The following is a 16,153-nucleotide window of genomic DNA, read 5'->3' on the forward strand; positions in this document are numbered from 1 at the left end:
TGGTATATTGGCTCCATTAAGAATATTTTTCTACTTTAATAATGATTGAGAATTTACTTTGTACCAGGTAGATTCCAAAGTGCTGAAGATACATTAAAAATATTTTCTACTATAATAGAGCTTACAGTTTAGTATGGGAGAGCACATTAATGAAGGAGCAAAAACATATCTGACCTACTTTAGGTTGGGAAAAATCTCTACGTGGAGTAACATTTAATCTGAAAGAAGAAAGATTAAATAAGGGCCCGACAAGCAAAATATGTTGTTGTTAGGTTCCATCAAGTCGGTTCTGACTCATAGCATCTCTAAGTATAACAGAACAAAACATTACCTAGTCCTGCAACATGATCACCATTGTTATGTGTCCTATTGATGTTCTTGCTCTTTTTCTCTGACTTTCTTCTAGTCTGTTGGCTAAGTAGCTGTGTTCCAAAATTTCATGATATACGTGTGTGAGTACTTTCAGTACTGCTATCAGCTTATTGAAATATTTCAACTGGTATTCTCTCAATTCTTGGAGACTTGGTTTTCGCTAAAGCCTTCAGTGAGGTTTGGACTTTTTTGCTCCAGTACTGCTGGTTCTTGATCATAGGCTACCTCCTGAAATGGTGGAATGTTGATGAGTTCTTTTGAAATAGTTGAAAGTCAACTAAATTTTTTTGGTACATCGATTCTATGTATTCCTCCAAACTTCCTTTGATGTTTCCTTGTGTCATTAATTGTTTTACTCACAGAATGAATGCTTCAGTCTTTCAACTTGAGGCTTGATTTTTTTTCTTCTTCAGTACTTTCAGCTTGAGATATGCTGAGTGTGTTCTTCCCTCTTGCTTTCAGATTCCTTATCTTGGCACATTTCATTACAATACTTCATGCTCGCGAGCTGTCCTTTGAAATTTTCAATTCATCTCTTTTGCTTCATTCCCCCCCCCCCCCAACCCGCCATTTGCCTTAGCTATTCCATGACTTAGAACAAGTTTCAAGGTCTTTTTTGAGATCCAGTTTTCCCGCTCCTTATTCCATTTTTTAATGCCTTTTGCTTTCTTCAAGTATCAGGTTCTTGATGTCATCCCGCAGCTCATTAAATGTTTGGTCATTAGTGTTCAATGCATTAAATCTGTTCTTGAAATTTAGGTGTGATATTCTCAGGGACTTATTTTGACTCTTGTGGACTTGTTTTAATTTTCTTCAGTGTCAACCTGAATTAACATGTAAGCAGTTAATGATCTGTTCCACATCTGGTCCTTGGTCTTGCTTTAGATAATGCTATTGATGTTCTCTATTGTTTCTTCCCATGACTGTAGTTAATTTGATTTCGGGTTATTACATTTAAAAAACGTATGTTCAATGAAGAAGTCATTGGTCTTGCAAAATTCTATCATGCAATCTCCTACTTTGATTCTATCCCCAAGGTTTATTATCCAGCTATTTATCCTACTTTGTTTTCAACTTTTGAATTCCAATTGCCAATAAATATCCGTGCATCTGGATTTTAGGTTTAATAAATTTCAGACTGAAGACATTGGTAAAAAGTCTGTAGTTTTTTCATCCTGTGATTTAGTGACTATTGTACACATTTGATGAATAGTTATACTAACTGAACTTCTTATAGATGTATACATATTATCCTATCACATTGTACATCGAGATATATCTTGAAATATTCATTTGAAAGTAGATGTGATCCTCTTTCTCCTGAATTTGTCACTGTTGCCTAGTAAACTATCTGAATGCCAATTCTAGTCCATTTCAGGTCACTAATACCCAGGGTATCAATCTTTATGGATTTCATTTCATTTTAACCACTTCCAGTTTTCCTAGATTCCTACTTCGTACAATCTACTTTCTGATTATTGATGAAGATTTGCAGCTATTTCCTCTCATTTTGAGTTTTTTACCACCATCAAATGAATGTACCCAAAGCTTTACACATCCATGTCATTATGAATGACTTAATTTTGAGGAAGCAGCTCTTTCCCGATCATAATTTGAGTGTCTTCTAACTTGAGGGGTTCAACTTCTGGCACTATACCTGAAAAGGTTCCACTATTATTCATAATACATTTAGTGGCTAAGCACTCAATAGTGGACAGATGATTTCTTTTTCCTTCTCTATTGTTAGTCTGTAAACTCCATTGAAGCCTATCCATCCATCAAATACCCTGCTGGTATTTGAAGTATGGGTGCCTTAGTTTTCAATATCACAGCAACATGCAAGCCACCACAGTATGGAAAATTGACCGATGAATGGTGCAGGTGAAATGTAGGGGAAAAGACTTTGGTAGATGAAAAGCATGTGAAACTTTCCTGAGATGGGAATGTACTATGTAAATTTGGGAGAAACAAAGAAGCAAACAATCAAAAGGCCTATGTGACTGGAGTATAGTGAGGCAAAGAAGGGTATGTGATTAGTTTTGAGAGATATGCAATGTTAAGTCCATAGGTCTTATTTGGTTCTGTCTTTGTTGGTAGATGTCGTAGTGTTGATTCCATATCATAGATAACCTATGTAGAACAGAATGAAACACTGTCATTATGCCATTCACACCATTGTTCCTATGTTTAAGCCCATTGGTATAGCCACTGCCAATTCATCATGCCCAGAGTCTTCTACTTTTTCTCCACCTCTGTACTTTACCACATGTGATGTTCTTTTTTCAAGGACTGGTCTTTCCTGAAAACACATTCAACTACATGATACAAAGGCTTGCCATGTTGCCTTCCAAGGAGCATTCTGCCTATACTTGTTCCTTTGGCAGGCAACAGTTTTATGGTGGAGTGAAATTTATTAATATGGCTCTTCTACCCATGTCTCTGTAATTCCCTCCAAATGATTGGATGGGACTATGCAAATAGGGCATGTTAACACTAATACATTGGATTGGTCAATTTTCATTACTAATTTCCTGTCTATAAGGATGAGTCAACTTTGAAGCAGCAACAGAAAGAGAAATCCCAAGGGCATTGGAAGAGCAGGTTCAAGATCTTTGATGGCCTTCAAGACGAGATACATCAGAGACTGTGCCATGAAGCCTCAGAGGAGCAATACTGAGACCTCGGGGTACCTTTTCTTTATCTGGCCCAACAATAAGTAACTGTGGGACAAAGGAGTAGGTGGGTTGGCTTCCTGAACCTTGGAGGCAAAGGGCAAGGGTCCATTTGCTAGGTGACTGAAGACTGGAGAGAGACTTGTCTGCCTGCTGAGGAGACCACTGATTGTTTCCAGACTGATTGCTGTTCTTGACTTATGGTAACCTATTGACTTCCCTAATAAATCCCCACAATAATGAGTATTATCTGTGAGGTCTGAATGGTCATTTCAAGGAAATATGCAACCCAGCATAGATATACAATGGCATAGGAGGAATGGTTGGTGTCAGAATAGGTTAAAAATGATGGAGCATGGATGCATGCCTGACCCCTGCTTCATGGCATTAAAATAGCCAGAGAGAATCATATATGTCCACCTACATTGCCATTCACCACAAGTAACTTCCTGTCTTTAGAGCAATGACATTATGGCAACAACCAAAATCTCACTGGCATTGAGTCAATTCCAATTCATAGTTACCCTATGCATGTCTGAAATCATTCTATGTGCTTTCGGTTATCATGATATTGCAACTTCATGGAAAACCTATGATATAGATCCTATCTATATTTTCATTTTAAGCATAAAGAAAGTTAGGAACAGATAGGTTAGGTGCATGACCACTAGTAAATGGTAAAGACAGAATAAAAATTAATATTCGGATTGACTCCAGAGCCAACATTCTTTGTCTCTCATTAGTATTATGGGAAGCAACAGATGTGTTTAAAGAGGAGAGTTATATACTGTTATTGAACATTTTGAAAGGAAATTTTGACCAAATTGCTTGAAGGTGAGCAAAAGGAGAAGTGAAGAAAATCATTAAGAGATTATGTTAATAATTTAACAAAACATGACAGTTGCTGGGCTCCTGATCAAGTTAGTGATTAAAAAGGACAGATTAAAATGTATCCTTATTATTTTTTCAATATTTGTATATATGTATAATGAATGGAATTTTGTCAGTGGGTGCTGGGGTAGAGACACAGGGAAAAAAGAATGCAGTTAAAGGAATATATGTGATACATGGCCTTCTTGCAGATCATAATGACTTACTTAGATTGTTTTCAGTTGTAATGAAATCAGTCAATATTTCCTTTTGGGGTAACTGTAATGTTGCCACCCCCATTTAGTTCTGATAATGGGTCTTTTGCTAATTTGCTTTCCCCAGTTTATCCTGTGCAGAATCTAATATAGCAATGGGAAATTGATCAGATTTCATTATTGACACCAAGAAAAAAGAAACATCGAACAATGCTCATTCCCTAAGTAATCTATCAGCTTAAAGCATTCTGACACCGGAGGAACATCAATGATCTCATCCTCATCTTTAGCAGTTTCACACTGAATATTTGGTAATTATGATGTCTCATGGATTAATCTGTCTACTCTCCAATAACAAAGTCTAATAGGACGTTATACTTTTTGGCAAACAGGTCAGTACATTTGCCATGCCATTGTCTGTGTTCAATGGTTGGGCTAGAGCAAAAGATGATCATTTCAAACCTGAGTTTAGAATTAGCAGCTTGTATTACCATGTGCATATTACATGTTGTTTATGCTTATGGTGCCCTCCCAATGTAATCAGTGATTACTAGATAATAGATAGGGAAACTCTAGTTCTTTTTCAGCATCATTTTATGAAACACTATTATGTGTAATGATGACAGAAGTACCTTATTTTTTATATGACCATATTTGCCATGCTTTAAACCGCTGAAGTTTCCCCTTTAATCCTTTGACCATTCAAATCTGGTTCTCAGTATCATGTGTCATTCTAATCTGTGATATTATATGCTTCCCCAGTTCCCCAAAGCACATATATATGTACATGGATATGGATGCTGCAAAGTGCTTTGACTTGCTTAAAACAATCACATTTGTTTTAAGCAAAATCTATTACTTTCTCCAACGACCAAGATCCTTGATCACTACCGTCAATATCCATACTGGCTTTGGATGGAGTTGAGCTGTAAATAGTTTGAGACAGATGGAAGCCTCTCTTCCAAGCTGCCACTATTTTCAAGAACTAAAATCTCTCTGAATGTGTCCCATATTTAAATAATGTTAGTGAAGGCTAATGGGTACACATGGAGAAGCTCTATGTGTGAAAATGAACTAATTCATCCATCTGTCATCTGGATTCACATTTGAGAAGGTTGCTATACATCAGTTATTTCACCTAATTGAAAGTTATCTTATTTTCACTTAACTAACCTGGGCTCTGGAGTCCCTACCAGAGAACATTTCATCTTTCAATGTGATGATGATGGCTCACCGCCCTATACTTAATCACAAAGCAAAATAAAATAAACTGGTTGTTATCAAGCCAAGCTCGACCTATTGTGCCCTCTCTGTGCCAAAGTCAAACTATGAGCCATAGTATCTTCAGTGGTTGAATCTTCCGAAGCAGAGCTCTTGTGTCTTTCTTACTTGGTACCTCTGGGTGGACTCCAATAGCCAGAATTTCAGTCATCAGCTAAATGCATTATAGACTTAGCTTCCATTTTTACTGAACATAAAACCTCTTTAATTAAATCAAACTCCTGTTGCGTCCTAAATTTTTTTAAAAAAATGAACCAAGAGCTTACTATATGCCTAGAATATCTTCATTTTCTTTTTCATAACACTAGTCTTTTCAGAGATAATACATATTCATTTCATAACTGAAAAGTACCTGCTATGTAGATGATTATGAATGAAATGCTGAGATAAATCACTCCTATGTTATATAAAATATGTGATTCATTTTTGAGCTCTTTGAGGAACCTCCACACCATTTTCCAAAATAGCTACACAATTTTCTATTACCAGTAGGACTGGAAAAGGGGTACAATTTCCCCACCTTCTTGTCAACATTTGGTATTTTCTATTTTTTGTGGTTGTTGTAGTTGTTTGTTTGTTTTTAATCTTAGCCATCCTAGGGGAGTTAAATGATATCTCATTGTGGTTTGAATTTGCACCTCTCTGATGACTAATGATGCTGAGTCACTTTTCATGTATCTGGTGTCCATTAGCAAGTCTTCTTTGATGAAATGTCTGCTGAGATTCTTTGCCCATTTTATAATTGGATGCTTGTCTGTTGTTTTTAACCTGTGAACATTTTGTATATATTTTGTTTTCTAGATTCTTATCAGATATATGGCTTCCAGATATATTCTAGTTGTTAGTTTTCACCTTTTTTGGGTGAAGTCTTTTGATAAGCAAAAACTTTTCAAGTTTAAGCAGTTCTGCTTGTTTATTTTCCCTTTTGCTCTTTGTCTTTTTTTAGTGTATCCAATAATCCACTGTTAAAAGTTAAGTCTGACAACAATGCATAACAACCCTATGCACAGCAGAACAAAACACTGCTGGGCCCTAAGCCATCCTCATAATCCTTGTTAGCTTTGAGCCCATTGTTGCAGCTGCTGCTGTGTTAATCCTTTTCGTCAAGGACCTCCCTCTTTTGTCAATGTCTGTTTACTATACCAGGCATGGCATACTTTTCCAGAAACTAGTCTCTCCTAATAACGCATCCACAGTACGTAAGATGAAATTTGCCATATTCACTCCTAAGGGACAGTCTGGATGTATTTTTTCCAAGACAGGTTTGTTTGTTCTTTTGGCAGTTTATGATACTTTGAAATGTCTTTACTAGCACCATAATTCAAATATGTCGATTCTTCTTCAGTCTTCCCTATTCAATATCCATCTTTCACAAGCATATGAGGCCATTGAAAACACCATAGCATGGGTATGGAGCATCTTTGTTCTCAAAGTAGCATCCCTGATTTGCAATATTCTAAAGAGCTTTTGGGCGGCAGATTTACCCAATGCAATTAGTCCTTTGAAACTCACTGACCAAGATTATGTGTGTCAATTGATTTGGGGTTGTCATGAGAACAAGCACTATGTCAGGATATATTGTTTCTGTCCCTTTCCACTTTATATAAATTAAAAAAAATAAAACAAAAAAAAAAACTGATCCCAACTGAGGTGATGCTACCTCTGAAGAAGTGGCATTTAATATGTACAAATAAGGGAGTAGTACCTGGGTCATACTCATTAAAGAGACACACCACCACACAGCTTGGGACACTGGATTAAAAGATTGCACGATTTGAGAACAGATACCCGGCTTTGTCTTTGTATTTGTCCTTACAGCAATGGGCTCATACAATATTTGTCATTTTGTAATTGACTAATTTTTCATGGCATGTTCTTCAGGCCCATCAATATCCACAGGTGTTTCATAGTTTCAGCAATGCTTTTTGAATGATGCATAGTATTCAGTTGTGTGCAGGTACCAAAGCTTCTTTATTCGTTCTTCTTTAGATGGACTTTTGAGGTCGTTTCAACTTCTTGCCATTGTGAACAGTGCTGCCATGAACATGGGAGTGTATGTGCCTGTTCATGTTATGTGTCTTATTTCTTTGGGGTGTCTACCCAGCAGAGGTGTTATGTATTGTATGGACTCTCATTCTCAATTGTTTTGGGTAGTGCCATGCTCTTTTTGACAACATTTGCACATATTTGCAATCTTACCTGCAGTATATGAGAGTTCCAATCCTCTCCAGCATTTGTTGTTTTCTACTTTTTTGAAATGAAATATCATTGTGGGTATAAGATGGTGTCTCCTGGTTGTTTTGATTTGCATTTCCCAGAAGGTTAGTGGCCACAAGTATTTTTCATGTGCTTGTTAGCCATTTGAATGTCATTTTTTCCTTGCTGTGTATCCATTTTTGGACTAAATTATTTGATTTTTTAATTGAAGTATTGCAGCGTTCTCTAGGTTTTAGAGATTAGATCCCTGTCTATTGTGTGGTTGCTAAAGCTGCCCACCTCCCGCAGTTTGTGGGCTCTATTTTTATTCTTTTGATAAATGTTTTTGATGCACATCAATGCCTTATTTTTAGTAGGTTCCAGTCATCTATGTTTTCATCTTTATGTGTTTATTTTGTTATATTTGATAGTATGTGTATGCCTTGGAATAGGGCCCTTTAGCTTATCCTTATTTTCTCATTGATGATTTTATAGCCTGGGTTTATATTTTGGTCTTTGGTCCATCTTGAGTTTGTTTTCATGCGTGGGATTAGGTATGGATCCTGTTTAAGCTTTCTATGGGCAGAAATCCAATTTTGACACCACCATTTGTTGGACAGAGTGTCTGTTTTCCCCCTCTGTCTTCTTTTATTGCTTTTTGTATCATTCAGTACTTTGCCCTTAAAATCTTTCAATATTGCAGCTTTAGGCTTGAAATTTTTATTCAGTCCTCTCAGTTTAGAGTATGCTGAGCATGCTCTTCTTAAGAGATTTTCTAATCTAGGTATTTGTACATTTCATTATAATGCTTTACCTTCTCAAGCTGCCCTTGAAAATTTCCATTAAACTCTTTTGCTTCATGATTTCTTCGATTTATCTAAGCTACTCCTTGATTCAGAGTAACTTCAAGCGTTTCTTTTAGCACTGCTCTCATTTTTTCCTTTGTCTTCCTAATGGCCTTTTGCTTTCTCCATGTATGATGTTCTTGATGTCCTCCCACAGCTCATCTGGTCAATGGTCATTCGTAGTCAATGTGTCAAATCTGTTCTTGAGATGTTGTTGGAAATACAGTTTGGATAGACTCAGGGTCTTAGTTTGCCTCTCATGGACTTGTTTTAATTTTCTTCAGCATCAGCCTGAACTTACATATCAGCAATTGATGATTTGTTCTACAGTCAGCCTCTGATTTGATTTTAGCTGCTGATATTGAGCTTTTCTCTTATCTCTTCCTGCAGATGTAGTCAATTTGATTTCTGTGTGTTCCAACTGGAGAAGTCTATGCATGTAGTCATTATTTATGTTGTTGAAAAAAAGGCATTTAAAATGAAGTCTCTAGTCTGGAAAAAATCTAGCATATAATCTCCAGGTTCATCTCTATCACTGAGACCACATTTTACAACTGTTCCTTCCTCTGTGTTTCTAATTTTTTTGATCCCAGTGGCCATTAATGTTCAATACAGCTTGATTACATGTATGATCCATTTCAGACTAAGGAAGTTACTTCAATGTTTGATGCATACATTTGAATCATATTTGTATTAGCTGGATTTCCATGTATGGGTAGAGATATTATCCTATCATAGATAACATTGTACACCAAAATAGATTTTGAAATGTATTTTTAATGATGAATGCAGTGCCATTCCTGTCATTCTCAGCATAGAAAAGCATGATTTTGTTCGATTTAAAATGCCCCATAAAGTCCATTTCAGCTCACTAAGGTCTAGGATATTTATTTTTATGTGTTCTATCTCATTTTCTGTGATTTACAATTTCCTAAGTTAACACATTGTACATTCCATGTTCTGATTATTAATAGATGCTTGTAGCTCTTTCTTCTCCTTTGAGGTTTTGACACATCCACAAATGAAGGTCCCACATCTTTATACCATCTGCATCATTACCATCCTAGAGAGCCAGGTCTTTCTCAGGCATGTTCTGAGTTCCTTCGATCCTGAGTGATTCACCTGCGGGGACTGTTTCTGATAATATCACACGACTATTCCTGAGGTTTTCAGTATCTGACAATATTCTGGTGCTATTCATAAAACATCCAGTGGCTAATTTTTTGGTCTTAGTCTTAGTTTGTTCTTAGTCTAGAAGCTCTTTTGAAATCTGTCAACCTTGGGTGACCCTGCTGGTCTTTGAGCTATCAGTGACATAGCTTCCAGCAGCACAGAACACCACAAGCCACTATAGTAGAACAAACTAACAGAAAAATGGTGGGTAACTATTGCATACTGCCTGGATATGAACATTAATATAATCCATTGATTTCATTTAAATTTCTCTAGTTTTACTGTACTTATATGTGTATTGTGCACTTAGGTCAATATCATTTTATCGCATATATCACTTCCTTAACTCACATAGTGTGGCACATGATTTAATTGTGTCCCCACATAGTATGTCATCTTGATTGGGCCATGAGTCTCAATGATTTGGCAATTATGTAACTTTATAATGTGAAAGTTATGTGATGATCCCTCAGGATGTGATTAACTAATAAAAGCATTAAAGGTGGGATGCAAAATCCTTAATTCACAAACAGCCTTGACTTGGATGTAGCAAGTGTTTTCCTACACTGTCTTTTGTCTTACAAGTGATAAAAGGAGAGAGACATGAGCAGAGAGAGAGGGACCTGCTATCACCAAGGAAGAGCCGAGAGCAGTGTTCATGCCTTGGATCCAGGGCTGCTGCATTGGGAGTCTCTTAGAATCAGGGAAGAGTTCCAGATAACTCCAAGGCAGGCTGGGGTCCTGGATAGTGAAAGGAAGGCAGGAGGTCTTTTCTCAGAGCACACACAGAAAGAAAGCTTTCCCCAAGAACTGTCACTCTGAATTTGGACTTTTAATCTCTTGTGGTGATGAGATTTTATATAAACTCTGTGGTACCTGGGTATAGGTACTCATTGTGACCTTCTAGGACATATTAGAACTGTCCTTGTGGGTTACTGAGGTGGAAACTGATTATGGAAGTAGAAAACCTGTCTTAAAGGGATTAGAAATCCTCCTCTTTCTCCCTCGGAGTAGTTAATGGTTTCTAATGGAAGACCTGCAGTTTGCAGCCTCCACATAACCACGGCACCACTAGGACTCACTGTGAGTGAGTGTTTGGGTGGGGAGGCAGCCTTGGAGTTCACCTGTCAAAGATGACACAGACTGATAATGCCTCCTTGGGGATGTGGCCTTTTAAGAGGAGAAACACTGAGAACTTCCCTCTCTCTCATTCCTGTATCAATATTCCTAGTTTGTATCTATAGTTACTATTGAATTGCTGTATGTTTTGCTGTATATTCTCAGTGACAACAAAGTAGAATAAATTACTTTAAAAAATAGCTATGAATGTCATTACCCTCTTCTTCTCAAGTGCATTACAAGCATTTCTGTTGACTTTATACCCAGGAAGAACTCAAGTAGTCAGCTATAAACCTGTGTTCAGCAGCTGCAAAAACTGCCAGCAGTACGTTGCACCAATTCCATGCTCTCACCAGCAGCTTATGAGATTTGTTGTTGTTGCTGCTGCTTCTCTATATACTATAACACTTGGTGATGCTTGTATTCAATTATAGTTATTGTGGGTGCTATATACTACTATTTCATTATGGTTTTAATTTGACTTTACCTGATCACTCCTTAGTTTGAGTATTACATTTTTTATTTGATTTTACCTAATCATTCATTTGTTTAAGCATTATATCTTTTCATGCATTTATTGAATATTTGGATAGTCTCTTTTGTGAGTATTCGCTCCCCTTTCAGTATGATTTTTAGGAGTTTACTATGCATTTGAGACATGATACTATGAAAATTTTAAGTCTTTTCTATCTTTGGTACTGTGATATAGCTTATATTTTTCTCATTCTCTTTGAAAGTTAACTCTTAATTACTCTTAAGTAATATAGTAGTTTTAAATGTCAAAATGGAATCGATTTATTCATTTTATTATAAATGAGCAGTAATATAGAATAAGTTTTAAGAATATATTATTTATAGTAGTCCAAAATAGAAAGTTCTCCAATTGATAATTGGATAACACAGTTGGGTCATAATAAGGAATGCCATTCTGATACATGCAAAAGCGTGAACCTACAAAGCATTATGTTACAGAAAAGAAGCCAGAACAAAGCTTATAATATTGTACTGTTTCATCATTATAAACTATTTAGAATAGAAAAATCCAGGTTGCTGTCGAGTAGATGCCAACGCACAGCAATCCCGTGCACAACGGAATGAGACATCTCCTGGTCCGCCATCGTCAAAAGTACTTTCATGTTTGAGCCCACTGCTGAAGTTACTATTTCAAGCCATCTTGTTGAGGGCAGGGATAAGATGGCAAAAAAAAAAAAAAAAGGTCCAGTTACTGGTAGGCAGAGGAGAACAACTGGTAGAGGGCCAGGAGAATTCAGAAAGCATTGGTTGTAGATTCATAGGCACCCGATGCATGCAAAACAGAGTGAAGCACTTCAAGGTCCTGCACTATCCTTCCAACTGTTCCTGTGCTTGAGCCCATGGTAGCAGCTGCGGCATCTTGGTAGTAGATCCCTCTAATCTCTACTTTCTTGCTTAATCCTCTCAATATCTCAAAAGAGAATGACTCAAGATCTAGTCCTTTCAAGGGCATTCTGTCTCTTTCACATAACAAAGACAATTCCATTACCAAATGGGATTATAAACAAAGGCATAGAGATTAGAAATTACAACATGAAATTTTGGAGGGCATAATGCAACAATGCAATCCATATTAATATGCTTCACTTAACTGGATACAGAATGATAAACTGCCATTTTGTTTACATTATTCTATTTTATGCCAGACTGTAAGTGGATATCTCTGTACATACAGTTTTGACCACTACACCTACTCACATATAGACGATCTCATTATCTGATATTTTGCATCGACAACTGTAGTAAAAGATCTACCATTCCATTATTTTGTACACTAATAACTTATCTGGCAGTTAGGAATGCAGGTGAAAGATGAGAATAATGCTGTCTGTGATGGTTAAGTTTATGTTTCAAACTTAGTTGAGTAATGCGTCTCAGTGATTTGGCAATTGCATAATGGTGAAATCTGGCAGTTGTGTAATGATTTGGTTTTCTTCCATTTTCGGATCAGATTTGGTCACCCTGCATTTTTGGCACAATACGTATTTTCTTGTCACACTCTGGTCTTTGGTACTTAACCCTGCTGATAAATGAGGAGTGGGTTCAGTGTAATTATCGAGGCAGGATAATATTTTAGAAGTAGAATTATTTTGCCAATGTATCTGCGTTAAAACCAGTAACTATAAGTGAATTCACTGACATCAAGTCAATGCCAACTCCTAGTGATCATATAGGACAGAAGAGAACGACCTCTTGGAGTTTCTGAGACTATTTACACGAGTGGATAACCTGGTCTTTCTCCCAAGGAGTGGCTGATCTTTTCGAATTGCTGGCCTTGTGGTTAGCAGCCCAACTCATAAGCACGACACCCCCAGAACTCAAAATGGATGTGGATATATGACAGAGAGACAAACAGAGAGAAAGATAGTTACTCCCTGAGTGGTGCAAATGGTTAAGCACATACGTACTAACGAAAGTTTGGCAGTTCCATCCCATGTTCAGGTACCTTACAAGACAGGCTTAGCAATATGCTTCCAAAATGTAGCCACCTTAAAAACCCTATGGAGCAGTTCTCTTTGCACACCTACGCTTGTGAATAATCAGAATCTACTTAAGAGCAATTCTCAACAACGAAAGCAATAGATCTCTGTGTTGTTAGGTGCTGTCAAGTTGGTTCAGACTCCTAGCGAGCCCAGCGCATAACAACATGCACAGCTGCACAGCACTGTGCCGTCCTCACAATGGTTCTTATTTTGAACCCATTGCTCCAACTACCGCGCCGATCCATCTTGATGAAGGTCTTTTTCCCCTAACCCTCGATTTTACTAAGCATCATGTCCTGTTACTTCATGTCCCAAATACAGAAGACAAACGTTCACTATCCTTGCTTCTGAGGGACATTATGGGTGTATTTCTTCCAAGACAGAGTTGTTTGTTCCTCTGGCAACCTAGAGTACTTTCAGCATTTTTGGCCAAATCCATAATTCAAAAACATCAATTCTTCTTTGGATTTCTTTATTTTTTGTCCAACTGTATCGGGTATATGCAGTGATTAAAAATACAGTGACTCGGGGCAAGCACACCTTAATTCTCAAACTGACATCTCATTTGTATGATCCCACCTAATCATTTGGTGTGAGTTTCAAAGGCAAGGACAGAGACCTTTATTAAACAAAAATATCAAAATATTTCATAATATATCTTCCATCTAGACCAGTGGTTCTCAACCTTACTAATGCCATGGCCCTTTAATACAGTTCCTCATGTTGTGATGACCCCCTCCCCCAACCATAAAATTATTTTCGTTGCTACTTCATAGGTATAATTTTGCTATTGTTATGAATTGGGTAACCCCTGTGAAAGGGTTGTGTGACCCCCAAAGCGGTTGCGACCCACAGGTTGAGAACTGCTGGTCTAGACCTATACACTGCTATAGGCAGTATTTCCATCTCTCTAATTCTAACCTGAAAAATTCTGGTCCTTTGTACGCACAATATGTTCTAACCTTGCCATATTTAAATATTTCCTACTAGCTTATTTGAATTTGTGTCTTGTTTGTTTTCTTTTCTAATTATACAGATATTTACCATGTACTCATATACGAGTTTTCTGTTTTTCTTAATGGTCTTTGCTTAAAAAGATTCTTTGACCTCATCATTACATATGCACCAATATTTTCTGGTTCTTTAACATTTTTAATTAAAATCTGGAATTTATTTGGATATTCAATAAGAGGAAGGAATTTAACCTTTTGCCAAATCATTGTCCTTTTCAACTCCATGTTAATTGGTTCATTCTTCCCTGAACTGATTTAATGGTACTTTTGACAGATACTAAAAACTTGCCTACCTTGCAGTTTCTCTCTCTCTCTCTCTCTCTCTCTCTCTCTCTCTCTCTCTCTCCTTTATACTTTATTTCAGAATTGTGTTCTTACAACAACAAGATTTTGATTGAAATATCTGTGTGGCTTGGGCTCTTATTTTTCTCCTGCCTTTTATACTGTCTTCATTTCCTAGGGGTGCCCTGACAAAGTACTCCAAACGTTGTGCCTGGAAAGAACAGAATGGATTATCTCACAGTTATGGAGACTAGAAATCCATATGAAGCTATTTATCAGGTCGATGCCTTTTTAATGATCTGATCATGAAATTGAATGCTCTGTTCATGAACTTGTTTAATTCTTTTCTGTCCTCCCAGGTTCTGGTGCCTCGCTACAATCCTTGACATTCTCTGGCTTGCAGCTAAGCCTTCATCTGCATCCTTTACCTTCTTTAACGGTGCTTATTCTCTTCTGTTATAAGAAATGACATCATTGAGATTAAGACCCACCTTATTCGCTTATGGCCTCATGTTCACATAACATATAACAGCACAAATACCTTATTTCCATACAATATCATGTTCAAGTATAACCTGGGTTTAGGACATCAACATTTATCTTTTGGTGAAATGAGTTCAGTTTATAATATGAAATATGTTTTTAATAGTTGCCATTAATTTTTATTTTACTTAAAAATAACTTTATTACTGATAGGTGGAAAAACTATAGACTTTTAATATTCAATTTATACAGGGTCTTTACTTGATTTTCTTTTGTTATTCTGGTATATAAATATATTTGTAACTAGTGATAGTTGATAGTTATGACTTACTTATTTGCTTATTTGACTTTATTACACTGGCAAGACCCTTCAACACATAATATAATAATTGAGTGCTGGTGATGTAGTGATTGCATATTGAGCGGTTAACTACAAGATCAGCAATTTGAAAACACCAACCAATCTGTGGGAGAAAGATGAGTCTTTCTACTTCTGTAAAGAGTTACGGTCTCAGAAATCCACAGGGGTAGTTCTACCCTGTCCCATAGGGTCGTCATGAGTCAACATCAACTTGAAGACAGGGTTTTTGATTTTGGGAATATATCCCATTACTTAAATTTCACCTCTTGATATAATGGAAATAAGTCTGGTGATTTTGACAGAAGCTATTGGGCTTTTGTTTCTAGGCTAAAAAAATACATATTTTTCTCATATCCATAATGATATTTCAAATTTGCAAAATTATTTTTTCAGTTGACACAGATTTTGATTTATACTAAGTGAAGTTGTAGTATCTTACCATATGGTCATTGGGTGGTATATAAATGTGATTAATAATATTTATCAAGTTTCCTACTATTATATTATTTATGTGCTTCTCTTTTTAGTCTTGAGGAGGGTTGTGGTAGTTGCATAATCTCATGTCAACATGAGGGCATTAAGAGTGAAGGGGTGGAATGTAGCCTGTCTATCAGGTCACAGCCTGATGAATCACCCTTGTGGACATGGCCTTCTCATGAGGATTCTGGAAAGTTCCTTTCTGCCTGGAGAAACTTCCTCTCTGCCTGTCATTGTTTTCCTCCTGACAGGCCACACTGATGGCCGCCAAAGCCCCT

This window comes from Tenrec ecaudatus, chromosome X, assembly GCF_050624435.1.
Source record: "Tenrec ecaudatus isolate mTenEca1 chromosome X, mTenEca1.hap1, whole genome shotgun sequence".
NCBI lineage: Eukaryota > Metazoa > Chordata > Mammalia > Afrosoricida > Tenrecidae > Tenrec > Tenrec ecaudatus.